Genomic DNA, 16,296 nt, shown 5'->3' with positions numbered 1-16,296 from the left:
TACCGTTTCCCCTATTGATGCTTCTTCATATAAAATATTTTTATATATCTATTTTTAAGTGCATATATCACAGAAATAACATACACATGCACATTTATATATACAAATTCTTATGTCAGGCTATAAGCATAGCCACAGGTTGTTTTGAAGCTATTTGAAACAAATCATATGAATTAGTTAGTTTAATTATTCTGGTCTAACTGTACTGAGTTTGAACAGGCACAGATAACCAGAGCTGGCTTATAATGGAACATGCAATAAGGCTTAAATAATTACATTTTGGAAAAGGTATAAATGTCACTATGGAACTGAAACTCAAAATAATTAATGTCAGAGGAAAGCTTTGCAAAGTGTGGGCCCTTAGATAGCTGCCTCCAATCAGTAATTGTAGCCTTAAGAATGTTTCTATTTTAACAGTTTCTAAAATATTCATGGTCTTATCTTCTGCCTGTTTATGCTGAAACAACGTTAAAAACCATTTGTTGAATCTCCATAGAATTTCCAAGTTTGGAACTGTGTTTACTTAAAGTCAGGGGAAAATAATTTTGCTGTGTTTGGCTGGCCTCTTCAAGAGGGAGAGTTTGAAATTATTCAGCTCTATAGTAATTGCTGCATACCTGACCCCACCCTGAAGTTTTCCCAATGCTCCTTACCGACAGGAATGGTGCGGCCCTGGATCTTGTCAGCCCAGCCTGCAAAATAGCGTAATCCATTTATAGAGAGTTCCATTTCCATCAGATATGTATTAGAAAATACTTTCCCAGCATTTATCACTTCCATTGTCTGAGAAACAAATTGATTTCCAAATTTAATATTCCCACCACAAAAATTTTAGATTAAAATATATATTGCCAATCTGCTGAATTTTCTAACATACAGGGGTTATAATGTTTCTAGATCTAAGGCACAACTTTGTAGCCTTGAGATAAAATATTTAGGCCTTATTATATCTAAGGGAACCCAAAGACTGGGGCAAGACAGAATTAAACCAATTCTTTCCTTTCCACAGCCCAAGCTAAGGAGATTCCTGGAAATGACAGGCTTTTGTGGCCTTCAGAGAGCAGGATATAGTGAGATTGCATGAGCCCTCTATTAGCTTATAGAAAAACCTAAGATGACAGCTGGGGACCTCATTCCCAGACTGCACTGGAGAAGTTCAAACAAGCACTTCTAAGTGCCTACCTACAGGACACCATTTCAGTTTGTATGTCACTAAAAGGTGAGACATGGCTTTGGGAGTGTTTCTACAACATCAGAGAGCTACTCAACAGCCTGTAGGGTATTTCAATCATAAATTAGATATTATAGATTCAGAGTAATTCATTAAAAGGATAAGCCCTAAACAATATAGTTAGAACACTCATTCTCTTTCAAGAGGCAAAAAGAAGCCATTCAGGTTCTTTGATTATTGGTTTGATTTTCTGCTGGAAATTCAGTTGGAGTAAATCATTGCTTTTGTCTCTGGAGACGTGTTTTACTAAAGATCACAGATCCACTCTGGAAAAGCTGATCTTAAATGTCCTTCTACACCTGAGATGGTTAAGATTTAGTTCTTGTGCCATACTTAAAGACACTCTTCTGTCCTTTCTCCACTGCCGTGCCCCTGAGAAGTAACACAGTTTGATTCAAAGCATTTCCCTCCTCTGTGGCTGCTGGATTTCAAAACAAAGCTTCCAGAATGGTGAGTTTCCCCTCCCTGGAATCCTTCCAGAGTAAAGCTGACCTTTATTTATCTCTGGGCCATATAGAAAACTGGCCTAGGTTTAATCCTAAAACTCTCAAAGAATGAATGTAAAGGTCCAGATTTATCTTTCAGCCTTCAGTTAAATTAGAGAATGGTAAGAACAGCTAACCTGGCTCTGGCCACTTCCTTGCACCTCTAGCCAGCCATCACTGGCACTGGATGAGATAAAGTCTAAGGGACACCTTAGATTGGGTACAGAACAAGAAGAATAGTCAGGGATGCTTTCTTTCCTTTGCTTTCTTTTCAAAATGGGAAAAACTGACATTGGTAGACATCTGCAGCACAGCAGGTTGGATCCTTGGCAGGCCTTCTTCCCTCACTGCATAGAATTCATATTTAGCTCCAAAGAGGGTCACCTCGTCTCTTCTACATGCAAACCTGACCTGAGCAGAGTCCCACTGGAGATAGTTAAAGTTACCTGTAATGGTCTGTTCCTTTAGAGGAAACAATTACATGTGGCTGTCAAACAACTGTGGCTATCAAAGTAACAATGAGAAGCCTGTGTAGCTGGATATTGCAGGCAGATAAACTGTCAGCTTAGGGCCCATCTTTAAATGGTCTTTGCTTTCACAGGTGTAGAAGATTTTTATTCCTTTTGATTCTTACTACAAGAGATCTGTGTTAATTGATTTACAAAGTTCTGACTTTATATTTTTATATTTATAAAAATAAATATTTATATTTATAAAACTAAAAATTACAAAAGTTATTATAATTCAACTTGGCCAAATACATCTGAGCACACTCTGGTTTATAAACAAGTTGTCTTATGTGTGTGTCTGTCTGTTCAATTTGTTACAACATCTACAGCTGTTATGTTTGAGCTTTTTTCTTTTGGCATTTTGGATTTTTTAGGATGTTTGCCAGTAACTCAAGTTGGTTTACAGATAAATGTAATTAAAGACATAGTTCCCCCAGGTTTCCAGATTATCCAAATAATGTTAACTGGTTTTACAAATGCAGTACATATTGTTATCTATGTATAACTTGGGAATCTTTCATTGGTGAAAATAATGTGTTAATTGTTATGATCTGGCTCTCACAGATCATCTAAAAATTTGTTAAAATAATTAAATAAAGATTCTTGGGCTTAGGAAAACTACTGGACAGGCCTCCCCTTGGTAAATAAAGGAGCAGCTGCCTGGAAAAAATTTATTCCAGCCTTTGTTCACAAAGGAGACCCCAATAATTTCCACAGCCTCATGGGAAATTCATTGCTACATATATTATTGTGATATGTATACATCAGTCATGGTCTAAGTTTTTTGTGGGAAAATAAGGTTTTATTTAAAATTTTCTTGGTGCAAAACAAAATTAAATGACAAGGGGTTTCATGTAATTTATAAGCATTGTTATTTCATGGTGTACTAAATATCATTCATGCCTTCTGGGTGTACAAGACTTCTAGGATATTGTTTATGGTAATGATCTTTTTTGACTCAGGTATCTGCCTTTCTCTTTTACTCTAGCTACTTGTGATAAGAGGTACATGTTAAGCCAGCATGAGAAAGCCAGTCAAATAATAGTTATCTTTAAAACTTATGTGATCTATGTTATATGTGTCACCACACTTAGGGATACTCAGTCTCTTAATAGTTGAAACAATGCCACACTAGAATTAGAAGCTAGACATTATGAACTCCTAAGATACATTTATAGGCCAATATGTATGTTCTCTTTAGATGGCGTCCTACTAAAGGATATCAAATAAGAGTGTTCTTTATGTCATTTAATGTCTTGTGATCAGGTGAAGGTGTTTGACTGAAAGACTAATCCGAACTGAGATAGACATGTAAGTGTTATAAAGACAACATCATCATGATTGTCCTGCTAAAATACTATGTGTGGCTCTTGATCTTAAGTTTCATTATAATATGTAACTGTTGTCTGTTAACATTATACAGGGATTCAACTACTAAAACAACCATGGTTGGTTAAAAAAAAACCCAGCCCTCTAACTGTGCTTTATACTTCAAATATGCTTGATGTCTTAACTATTATAATAGTTAAGCTCACTGCTCCTACTGAAATATTTATCTCATTGATCTTCTCTTCTGGGTGTTCAACAACTAAAGTTTGGAGAACAAAACTAGAAAGGTAACTGGGTTATGAGGACAGCCAATATTTTGGCCCTGGCCCCTCAAGGTCAACAAAGAATCCAGGATGAGGGAACCTTTTCTACAGTATCCTACATCTTCAGTAAGTAACTCAACCTCCTGAGCAGGGACATTGCTGGGCACTAGAGGACAAATTTACTGTGTGTCAAAGGAGGGTCACAAAGAGGAAAAAGTCTCCCATGATTTCACTGAAAGCAACATAGTCAAGCAAGGCCATGACCCATCCTGACAGCTAACACTGACAGAGGAGCTGAGAGGCTCTATGCATGGTTCCACAGTAATGCCTGAGGAGACTTAACTGAACTTGATAGATATCAAGAGGTTCATACTGATTGACAGGGCTCACTTGAACTCGGTCTTAAACACCAAACAGAAAACAATAACCAAAAGAGATATAAAATAATGCCATAGTAATAAAGCTAGATGTAAAAAGGGTCTCCAGTCACTGACCCCTTCTGGCAGTTTCCAGCTCAACCAGTAGCTGACCATGATTATGGATCATTAGAAAAAAAACTATGGTAAAATCTATAAGAGCTCAACTAGAGTTTTATATTTCTTACTGAAATTTGTTCTCCAAATTGTATCTTATCCTCTTACAACTGAAACTAGAGAGACATAACAAAGTATTGGACTTATAGATAACCTCTTATCAATAAAAGAATTTAAGAGTCAGCAGGTTACAATCACTATTTCAATTTCTAAGTGTGACTTTCTCCCTAACCTGCCCTTCCATTCTAGTGTGCTCATGCTTAGATTATACATGCTCTAATTTCTTAAAGGTTTTGTTTATTCTTGCCTAGCGGCTGCCAAACTCCAAGCAGTCACACAAAAGGAGCCAATGACAATTGTGCTAGAATTCTTTTACTGGGATTCACCAGATCGACCTTGTAAACAGCTCATTACTGCTAAACTATACAATATGACTTCTATGTTGGATTCTGAAGTCCCTGGGACCTTCTCCTTATCCTCTTTGTGGGAGGCTATTACTAGTTCCTTCCAGTGGAAACCCTTGCTGGCTATATTCATAGCAATCCTGCTGACCTTATAATTTGGTCCATGTATTCTTAACTATTTCTTTGGCTTTGTCTCATCCAGACTCAAAGCTATACAGCTACCAAGATGACAGTGCCTGGTGCTCATTGAAGGCCTTTAGATAGACCCTCTGTAGAGTAACTCTAACTGCTGATCACAACTATGACCCTATTCAGCCAAAAGTAGCCAGACCTGTCTTCACCCTTTGCCCCCTCACAGCAGTTAGGGGTTTTTCTTCAGAAGGGGGAATATTGCAGATTGGTAAATTAATTTGATATCTTGTAGGCAGTTAGACAGGGCCAACCCAGGAGGAGCCAACATGGAGGAGAGTGAAGACACATTCACTGCAGGCCAGCATTGTAAAAGGAGAGAAACTACCACACCCATGTAGGATAAATAACAGTGATTGATATTCTACAAAGTTATCAATCACCTGGTTGGGGACCAAGATCTTAAATCTAGCCACTCCAGGAAATATCCCTGACCAACCCTTACTGAAAACCCTTGTATACTTGCTACGTGACTTGCTCCCCCATTTGATCCCCATTTAATCAATACTACCTGGGTGACTGTATTTGTAATCTTATTGGTTGGTCATGGTTTTGTCCCACCTCATCCCCACCTTGTAAAATTTCACTGGGTTTTATAGTTTTGTACCTGCCTCACACATGGCTCCGCTGTATAAAACATCTTTGAAAAGTGGGGTGGGTGGGAAACCCACTTTCCAGACCCCCTTCTGTCTCTCTTAGGCAGAAGCTTTCTTTCTCCCAATAAATTTTTCCTACTCTTAAAGTACTCTTGAATATCCACTAGAAAATTTTGACTGCGGAAGAAATTTTAAATTATCTTGATTAATTTTCTCTTTAAAAAAGAGAGTCTCAAAAAGAGTTAAAATAACATGTACATATGGTCATATTGCATGACCTAGGTAAAATAGGTAGGAGAGTCCAGTCATTAAACCTGAGTGCTCTTTCTGATTCATCCTGAGTGTTCTCTGCTCACCAACATTCAAAGAGTTGGTCACAATAAGATATATCTGACTGACAAGAGCAGAATGGAGTCTGCTTGATCAGATCAGGATTGTAATAAGATTTCACCATGTAGACAATTTAGTGTTAGTGATTTTTAATGATGTTTCAATAATCATTTTTGGCACTCTATGTGCTGAGGCAGGAGGATCACTACATGTTTGAGCCCTACTTGTGCTACATAGTGAATTCAAGGGCAACAAGACCCTGTCACAAAATAATTACTTTTAATTTTTAGATTCCAGATGAATATAACCAATCTACTTACTTAAGCAAAACATCTGGGTCTTTCATTTATGAATTTTCTTCAGCAGCATTTTCAATTATGGAACTGAGAAGAAGATTTATTTTAGTGATATTTTGGATACCTTCAACAAAGTCAGGTAAGAATTCCAGTAAGAGTTCATGGTCAAGTAACTTTGAAAACCCTGGTACAATATTCTAGAAGACTCACAGAGCATGTTGCCTTGTTGAAGGCTCTACGTGCTACTGTGTTAAAGGCTTATTATAATTCTAAAGAAGGAAATTGCTTTAGTTTAACTAAGGACTTGCCAAAACCTATCCTGTACAATCAGTTATGGGAGCAGAAGTTAACATCATCCAGAACTAGGGAGCAGATGCCTACTTGAGAACAACCCCCAGGACTAACAGTCCTATAGGTTAGTTGGAGAATAAGTCTTTTCCTTTTTTGTAGAGTGCAAGTAGTGCTCACTACAACCACTCAAGTTGTCAATTTAAACAGTGAATGCTTTGGAGAGCTCTCCCTATGCATCCGGTTTGGTTATACTCACTGCCAGCAGCAGTCGATCTCTTTCAATTAAGTCAGCCAGCTTGTAGAGGAGGCGTCCCCTCTCTGAAGCATCCATAGTATGCCATGGCGAGCCAATCTGAAAGGCCTGCCTTGCAGCCTTCACTGCTTTGTCAACATCTGCCTGTAAGTCAGACAGAATTCAATTCAATACGCTCAACATAGTGGCAGAGCAAATCCAATGGGAATAACCCTTTAAAACAGTGTACCTACTTATAAACAGATGCTTCGTTCCCATTAGCTCCAAGTCTAGAACATTCGACATATTCAACTGCAGTAGTTAGGACTGACACTTGCTGTTCAGATGGATGAGATCCTCACACTTGACACATGCTTGATTTCCTAGATTATTAATGTTAACAACATTTTAGTAGTTTACTAATATCTGAGTATTTACCATATTTTGGGTAATGTTCTGATAACTTTATATATGTTAACTCATTTGATTCTCAACAACCTCATAGAACCAAAATGTTCTCCATTTAACAGATGAAGAAACAGAGGAGAAGAGAGAAAAATTTGCTCAAGGTCAAGAACTAAAAGAAGATGAAGTGAATTTGAATGGAGGTGGTCTAGCAATGGATCCCTTGCTCTTTACCATACTTTCTACTCCTTTTGTAATTTGCCTCATTGCCTGCACTCAAGTTGCCTTCCCTCATGATTTTCTCTGTTGTGTTTTTCTAAACCAGCTGTACCCATCTAGTTCTTTCCTAATCATCCCTGGTTATTCCATTCCCTTATGGATCCTTGTGCAGACCCTTTCTCGTGTCCCACAAAATATACCTACAATACATATCACCATCTTTACATTACTACTTCATATGTTTGTTTCCTCGCAAATTAATTCCCAATGCATTAAATTCCAACATTCTTCTCACCTTCCTTTTTTTATGCATAGGACTGACTACTGTCCACAAATTAGGACCACACCACAGGCCAGTAGATTCCAACTTTTTTCAGAACCTGTAATTCTCTTTGAAAATTAGGATGAGCAGGAGGAAATGATGCTCTCTTTTACGGTTGCTCACAAGTAAGATGAATCTTATTTAACAATAAAACTTCCTTCTGGGAGAGAGTCTTGCACCTCAAATTAATATTTCCTCAGTTTAGCCTGCATTTAATTAAGAAGCTTCAAACTTACAAGTCTGAAAATTAAAGTGCAAATAAATGAAAACAGTTTTAAATACACATGCTCCTTGATTTTTGATAGGGTTGTGTCCCCATAAACACATGGTAAGTTGCAAATACTGTAAGTAAAAAATATATATATTTCATCATCCTGATCTAATAAATGTCATGGCTTAGCCTGGCCTGCCTTAAATGTGCTCAGAATCCTTAAAGATTATTTTATAGTAAAATGTTGGATGCCTGATTTAACTTGTTTAATGCTGTGTAGTATTGGCAGTGTAGAAAAAGATTGTGTAGCTGAGAGCTGTGGTTTGCTGTTGCTGCTCTGTGTTGAAAGAGGACATTGTTCTGCTTAGTATTGCTAGCCACAGGGGTGGTGGGTGGGGATCAAAATTTAAAATCCCAAGTATGGTTTCTACTGAATTTGTATTGCTCTTGCATTTTACTAAAGTTAAAAATTAGATCTTGAATCTTTGTAAATTGTGAATCATCTGCATGTATAACCAAACAAAGATTATTTGGAATAAGAGAGATTTTTTTTGAAGTATAATCTGGTCCAATTAAGTAATAGCTACTACAAGCAAATGTTCTTCACAATAATTCATCACACTAGTGTATCTCACTATAAAATGTAGGAGAATGATGAATATATACAATAAAATATATGGCTGTATTGCTTTCCATCCTGAGAAATATATATATAGTGTATATTTTCATCATTCAATTACTCATCTTGTTTATGTTTGGACATTGCTTTTGCCATAAGTTCTACCATTTTCCAATTAAATGCAGAAAGCACTGTTTTGGAAAAGAGACAGAGAAGGAAACCATAAGAATCTGAGTTGCCAGCATGATCTGTGAACACCACAGCTTATAAAATATACGCAGCTCTGTGTTTAAACAGATCTGTGTGACACAGCTTTCATTTCAGTCCTTCTGCTCAGTGTTCTGCCACTGGTGTTAGCCAAGTATGGGCTATCAGAGGTTTCCTGGCCCCTCAAAGGGATAAGAAGGAACTGGCTGCAAGACAAATTACTCTGCCATCTGAAAAACACATTCTTAGAGAATGCTGCTAAAAATAAAGATATTCTTGTGTTTATGTCTTGTGAATTATATCACCCTTTCTCTTACATCTTGTGTTTAATTTTATAAGAGCAGAAATAGAGTCATGGTAGTTAATTTATATGTTTGGAACAAGATAACCCAGATTTATATTCAAATCCCTCCTTATTAGGTAATTTTTGAGGCATCCAGCCATCCATATTGATCCCTCCATCCATCCATCCATCCGTCCGTCCATCCATGTAAAGATTTCATACACAATCCACCCATAGCATTCTTCTAATCAGTCTGCTAATGATAGAATGCTGTATTGGAGAAAATAACCTTTTGAAATAGTCAATCAAATGGGAGACACATACAGCCAAATGATCACCCATCTATCATATATTCCACAAATAACATTGATCCCTCAGTTTCTAAGAGGAATTGATTCCATGTACCACCTTATGGATAATCTAAATCCACAGATGATAAAGTCTCTTATTTAAATTGACATTTCTATTTTCATATAACCTGCATACATTTTCAAATATACTTTAAATTACCTCTATATTGCTTATAATACCTACTATCAGTGGTATGCAAATAGCTGTTATGCTATACTGTCTCAAGAATAATGATAAGAAAAAGTATTTGTATACATTAAGTATAGACACCTCTTGGGTAGGCTTAGTTTCATAGTTCATAGCAGCAGCAACATCACCATGGTGAGAGGAATCAGCACAGGCGGAATTTGTGGACACAGAGGGTCTACTCTATTCTGAGGTGAAATGTTGTGCCACAATTTTTTAAGTTCAGTTCGTATCTGTAAATTCAAAGTAAGTGACTTTGCAAGGTTGTGTTGAAGATTAAATAAGGTAACCCTTCATATACACTTTCTATGTGAGAGACGTTATGTTAAATATTTTTAGATACTTACAATTGATATTATAATCCTAGAAGCTAAATAACATCCAAGTACTAACTCTCATCAATTCCGGTATATTATAATATACTTTCAGTAATATCACTACTCTTGCAGGCTTCTATTATTTTATATTGTTGACAGCCTGCCCCTCCTGTGTTGCTTATTGCTACCTGGATAATCTTGTTCATATAATTTTATCTTATCATTTTCTTTTTCAAGGTTCATAGCTGTTCCTTTTTCTTTACAGTTCCAAGGACAAACTCTAGAGGCTTGGTTTCAAGGTCCAATATTCTTGGGCCTGTCTCTCCCGTCCAATCTTTGTGTTCACATTTTTACTACCCTTTTCATCTACCTCCTTATCATCCCTGTGATTCTCCTTGCCAGGAATGTTCTACTAGCACAGTCCTTAGTTTTCAAAATCTTACATGTTTAAGCCTCAGATATTACTCTAATGTTATCAAATCCTCACTGGACTAATCCACTTGATGATAGCTATTTGTTAAGAATCTACTAAGCTCCAGGCACTGGGATACGTTCTTTTTTTTGTTTTGGTACCAGGGATCAAACTCTGGTCCTTGCGCTTGCGCAGCAGGCAGCGAAAACATTGAGCTAAATCTCAGGCCCTGGGATACGTTCTTTACAGCCCCAAGTTATCACTCTAAATTTCATGGCCTTTGTTTCACAGGTGAGTAGACCCCATGAACATGAAATAAAGCAGAGTAGAACCCAAACCTGATCCCACATCTGAATCAAATCTAGTGCTAAAAGCTCTGCTGAGTTATTCAAATAATTTCTCCTTTGCAATGAATACTTACTGCTATCCGTATTATAAGCTACATTTATTTTTATTCTGGGCCTGAAATAGACAGTTAATAAATGTTTCCTAATTTGGTTCGTTATCTTTTAAACCTATTATGTTACCCTTATATAACTGATATAGACATTTATATCACAAATGATATTTTAACTGATTTTCTTTTATAACAAAGCTTTTATATTATTTGAAGCTATTAGGCATAATACTTTTTGGTTTTTGTTGCTGATTGTTTGCTTCCTTTTGTATTTTTTTTAATTTAAGAGCTAGTATTTTTATTCCAGGACTGGCATTTTCAGAGATATAATTTTTTTAATTAACCAGAAAACAATTTAGTACATTAACTCTCATTTGCTAACAGCAGTAACACGATTGCCTGTGGAAAAAAATTTTAAGAAAAGACTTACAAGCTGAATATGTAGACAATTTGAAAGATGATAAGCTCTCAAATTCCTCCTAAGCCTGGTAAGGAAAGACTGAACACTTCAGCTACTCCCAGATCATACATTTGCATTTTAAATTTATTCAGAGATGAAGAAAACAGTTATCAGATGAAGTTTATCTTTTACACTTGTCATAAACAATTATTTTAATAGACATTTACTTTTATCCCCACCAATTATTTGTAAGTCATGCTGTAGAAGCAGTTTTCAGGATTAGTCACCACAACCTAAAAGAACCACTGAAGTGAAAATGGTTCCCACCCACATCTGTGCTTTGTTCTATAAACTCCATTTGTTCTTGTCCTTCCTCCTTTCTTTTTGATACCACTGAGAGCCCATTGTTAGTTACACTCTACTCACATTAAATCCCTATAGATTTTGGCTCATTATTTAAAGAGTCAGTTCCAGAATATTAGGTTTACTCTGACTAGGTAAATTACAAGATCCAGTACCCATATACTTGTAATACAAGGGTTATAGACAAATACAATGTTCTATAGAAACAGAGAAAAAAGCAATTCTACCTGGGAAGATTTGAGGTTTGGAAGAAATATAAAGCCCCATGATTGAGGCTTTATGTGCCTGACACTTTTAAAGAACTTATTAGTAATAAGATCTTTTTTTCCCTCTGGTACCAGGGATTGAACTCAGGACCTTGTACTTGCCAGGCAGATGCAGTGCCGTTGAGTTACATCCCCAGGCCAGCAATACAATCTTGAGTAAAGTATTCAACCTTTCTGTTCTGCTATTTTGTCATCATTTATAAATAGAGCTAAAATGGTATCTTCCTCCTAAGGTTTCTGTAAGTATTAAATTAATCCAGCACTTAGAAATCAGAAGAATTGCTTCTAAATAATTTGGCTACAACATAACTATGCTTTTCACTAGTTACTCAACTTGTCATTTTAAAGCCATTCATTAATATTAATTTAATGATTTTTAATAAAATAACTTGGCAATGTATTACATAAGATAGATTGTCTAAAAATCATATATTAACTTCTAAAATTTCATCTAACAAGTTAAAACAATGGCTTTATACAAATAAGGTTTTCTTTCCTCTTGCAAACTTGTGATGAATCCTGTATTATAGAATCTGTGTAATAAATCTATTACACATTATTTCATTGAAAAACAAGGGAAACTATATGAAAAGATATAACTGCAATACCTTGACCATAACAGTCAACATCATTACCTGATGACCGAATGCCCTTCATGAGCTAAGCCTGGCCCTGGAGCCATATGTTCAAGGCTTTTATTGAATTTTCAGTGGAGTTTGGGAGCTCAGAACGATGAGAATCAGAGGAACCTGACATAAAACAGAGCTAGAATTCAGTAACTTACCTTATCCCCTTCTTCTACCTCACAAATTTTCTCTTCAGTTGCAGGATTAATGACAGGAAATTTCCTACCACTCACTGAATTATTCCATTCATTGTTTATGAAGATCTGTAGGGACACAGATAAAGTACATTAAAAAGAATTTAAACAGTACCTTCTGGAAATTTTTATGAATTTAAGCTGAATCAACGCACAAGGCCTAAAAATTTTTCCCAACTAAAAATGTTTTGGTTGTAACTGGTATTTTACATAGGAACACACATACGTATACACACGCATGTTTGCACACTAAAATAAAGTGATATTTTTTAAGTTTCATGAGGATATACAGTTTTTTCAATGCTTGAAAATACAGACTGCTGAAATTTTTTTTAAATGCTGTTTTAATAAGAGCATCTCCTAATTTATTTGTCTTCAGAGGAAATCAGCTACTACGTCTCTTAGTAATACCAAAGATATGCATGCAGAAAATTTAGAATATTATTCTATGTGCACTGTATCAGGAAAGAAGTTTTAAAGTCCATCAGTGTGTTATATATAAGGTCTCAGTTTCAACTTTTGCACCTCTGAATTTGTATTTTATTAATAAATCAATTTGATGTTCACTTACCTTTTATGGAATAAAAATAACTGACAAAACTAAATTAAATAATACCCTTTTATGATGAATAAGGCTATCTTCTGTTTCTTACAAATGCTAGGATTTTTTTCTTTCCTTTCATCCCTTCATTACTAATTTATTCATTTTCTCATTATCGATATGTGAAGCAATCATAAGTAACTATTGGGTAATATGTAGTATAGCTTTTTGACAACATGAACCAATTCATGTAATTTTGAATCACAGATATTGAATAAGTATATTTCTAAAAGAATGTTGCCTTATACACAAGGTTTGTAAAATATATCTTAATTCAAATATGCATCCTTACTTGATATTTGAAGATAGGTGTTCATAGTTCAATACTGAATGTATCAAAACACCATGCTCCAAGGTTTATGTTAGTTGCTATACTAACAGCAAGTCACTAAAAATTAAAAATTTCCCAGTGATGTCTATCCAAATTATACATTCTGCACATGAGTACACTATATTAGTGATTTGTTACACAATGAGCTGGAGGACTAACTTTCCTATTTGCCTGTTCACACCAATTCAAGTATTCATACAACAAAATAACATCATCCTATATCTGTTGAAGAATTCAAAAGGGATGGTAGCACTAGGCTAGAATTGATAGGAAAGGATGTATGTGTGAATAAATAAGGGATGGAGTCCAAAACTGTTCTGATGAAGAGATCAGATGGAGAAAAACAGACTTATGAGGGTCTAAGAAAGAGTACCATGAAAATCCTCCATTCACTGACAGTGTAACTGAATACAGATGAAGTGAACAAAACTTGACCTATTATCCTTCAAGAAGAATAAATGTTGGCATCTTATTTCAACTTGAAGACAGATAAATTTCCAGTCTTGACTGGCACAGCACCTGTCAGAGTGAAGCAGTGCACAAACTATAAGAAAGACTTTGTACAATACCATAAATACTCTTAAACTGTATTTTCTTTTTAAATTTTACTGGTACATTTTATGTGTACAATATGATGACACTTATCATTGAGAATTTGTACCTGTACATGATTGATATATCTTGATTTCATTTTTTCCTCTTTCCCCTGCCTTCCCTTCAACCTCCCTGCCCTTCCCTATTTACAAAGACTTTGTCTCTATTTTTTCCTTTTCTCATATTTTTTTTCTCTTCTTTCTTTTTCCATACCCCCCCCATCACCTCCACTTCCCCTTCCTCTTTGGATCTTTTCTTCCTACTTCACATTATCTATTATACATTTGTTCCTCATTTACGTTTTTAATTTCTCACACCAGAGAAACTATTTGGTATTTAAACATATGTGTTCTATTTATTAAAATTTAATATTATGGCCTCAATGTGCATCCACTTAGCTATAAAAGTCTCTAGTTTCTTATTCTTTACAGCTGAGTAGTACTCCATTTTATAAAAAAAAACAAAACACATATTTTCTATCCAGTCATCAGTTGATGGGCATTAGGTTTCCAAGCTTTAGCTATTACAAACTGTGCTGCTATAAACATAGGTGCACATATATTGCTGTGGTATGATTCTTTTAATACTTTTGGGAAGATACCCAGCAGGTGTGTTATGGTTTGTGTTTAGATGTCTCCCAAAAGCCTCATGCAGATGAGGTTTGACTTTCTCAGAGATAGGTGAATCTGGAATCTGTGATGCTGGGATTAAGGGTATGTGATTACTAAACCACTACATGTGAGTTAATGGTTTAGCATCACCCTAATCCTGGTAGTCTGGATGGGATAAAAGAGGCACAAGCAGTTGGTGAAGGCCTCTTATTACTTTTGGTGCCTTCTGTGCACCATGTTGTTTCTCCTCTGCCATACTTGTTTGCCATCCCTGTCTTGGAGCCAGCTGATTATGGACTGAAATTTCTATGAGCTGTAAGTCAAATAAACCCCTTCACTTTTAAGTTTCTGTGTCAGGTATTTTGTCTCAGAAAGGAGAGAAAAGTAACTAACACAAGGGGAATAGTTGGGTCAAATCAGACCCTTAATCCTAGTTTTTGGAGGTATCTCCACACTGATTTCCACAGTTGTTACACCAGTCTACACTCCCATGAACAGTGGATAAGGGTTTCTTTTTCCCCACAACCCTGCCAGCATTTGTTATTGGTTGATTTCTTGATAGCAGACATTCTTTCTGGAGTGAGGTGGAATCTCAGCCTTGTTTTCATTTGCATCACTCACATGACCAGTGATGTTGAGCATTTTTTCATATGTTTATTTGCTGTTTTTACTTCTTTGTCTAAGAAATGTATATTCATTTCAGATCACCATTTTTGGATTGGGTCTTTAAATTTGGGAGGTATGATTTTTTAAGTTCTTTATATGTTCTAGATAGTAGACCTTTGTCTGAGGAACAGCGGGTAAAAATTTTTCCCAGATTGTATGTTGTCTCTTTACACTGTTGGTGGTTTCTCTTGCCATGCAGAAGCTTTTTACTAAGATGAGATACCAGTTTTTTTTATTCTTTGTGCTACTTCCTGGGCAACTTAGGTTTTGTTCATAAAGCCTTCTCCTACGCCAATGCCTTCAAGACTTTTGTCTAACCTGTCTTCCAAAAGTTTTAGTGTTTCTGTTTTAATACTTAGATATTTGATCTACTTTGATTTTAGTTTAGTGCGCAGTGAGAGATATAGGTGTAGTTTCAATATTTGGCAAGTTGAAACCCAATTTTTCCATCACTTATTAAAGAGTCTACCTTTCCTCTGGTGAGGGTTTTTGGGTCCTTTGTCAAAGATGAGGTGGCTGAGTATGTCAGGAGTTATTTCTGCATCTTCTAATCTGTTCCACGGGTTCTCAGGTCTGTTTCTTTTCCAGTACCATGCTGTTTTTATCACAGTAGCTTTGTAGTATAGTTTCAAGTTTGGGGTTGTGATACCCCCTACTTTGTCTTTGTTGCCTAGAATTCCTTTTGCTATTCTAGGTCTCTTCTTGTTCCAAATGAATTTTTGAATTGTTTTCTCAAGCTCTGTGAAGTATGCTGTTGGAATTTCAACTGGGATTGAATTGAATCTATGTAGCAGGTTTGGAAGTATGGCCATTTTCACTATATTGGTTCTTCCTACCCAGGAGCAAGGGATGTCTTTCCATTTTCTGATATCTTCTTGCATCTCTTTTTTCAGAGTGCTGCAGTTTACAGAGCAGGGGTCTTTGATTTCTTTTGTTAGATTGATTCCTACATATTTCATTTTTTTGGATGCTATTGTGAAAGGAGTTGTTTCTCCAGGTCCTCTCTCAGTGAGTCTGTCATTCATGT

General features: G+C 36.0%; 1 pseudogene across 1 annotated transcript in view; it reads right to left on the bottom strand.

Annotated features, from left to right (window-relative positions):
* LOC101705109 (aldehyde dehydrogenase 1A1-like) overlaps positions 1-16,296 on the bottom strand; it is a 64,223-nt pseudogene that overhangs the window by 35,621 nt on the left and 12,306 nt on the right. The window contains exons 2-4 of the transcript XR_015440123.1: positions 12,431-12,535; positions 6,713-6,853; positions 654-783 (exon numbers count right to left, since the gene is read on the bottom strand). The product of XR_015440123.1 is annotated as an aldehyde dehydrogenase 1A1-like (transcript). The remainder of the gene's footprint in view (positions 1-653; positions 784-6,712; positions 6,854-12,430; positions 12,536-16,296) is intronic.

The sequence above is a fragment of the Heterocephalus glaber genome, unplaced genomic scaffold (assembly GCF_053883595.1).
Source record: "Heterocephalus glaber isolate CG9 unplaced genomic scaffold, H.glaber_assembly_v1.0 deba00001481, whole genome shotgun sequence".
Taxonomy (NCBI): domain Eukaryota; kingdom Metazoa; phylum Chordata; class Mammalia; order Rodentia; family Bathyergidae; genus Heterocephalus; species Heterocephalus glaber.
This window is presented reverse-complemented; position numbering and strand designations above follow the sequence as displayed.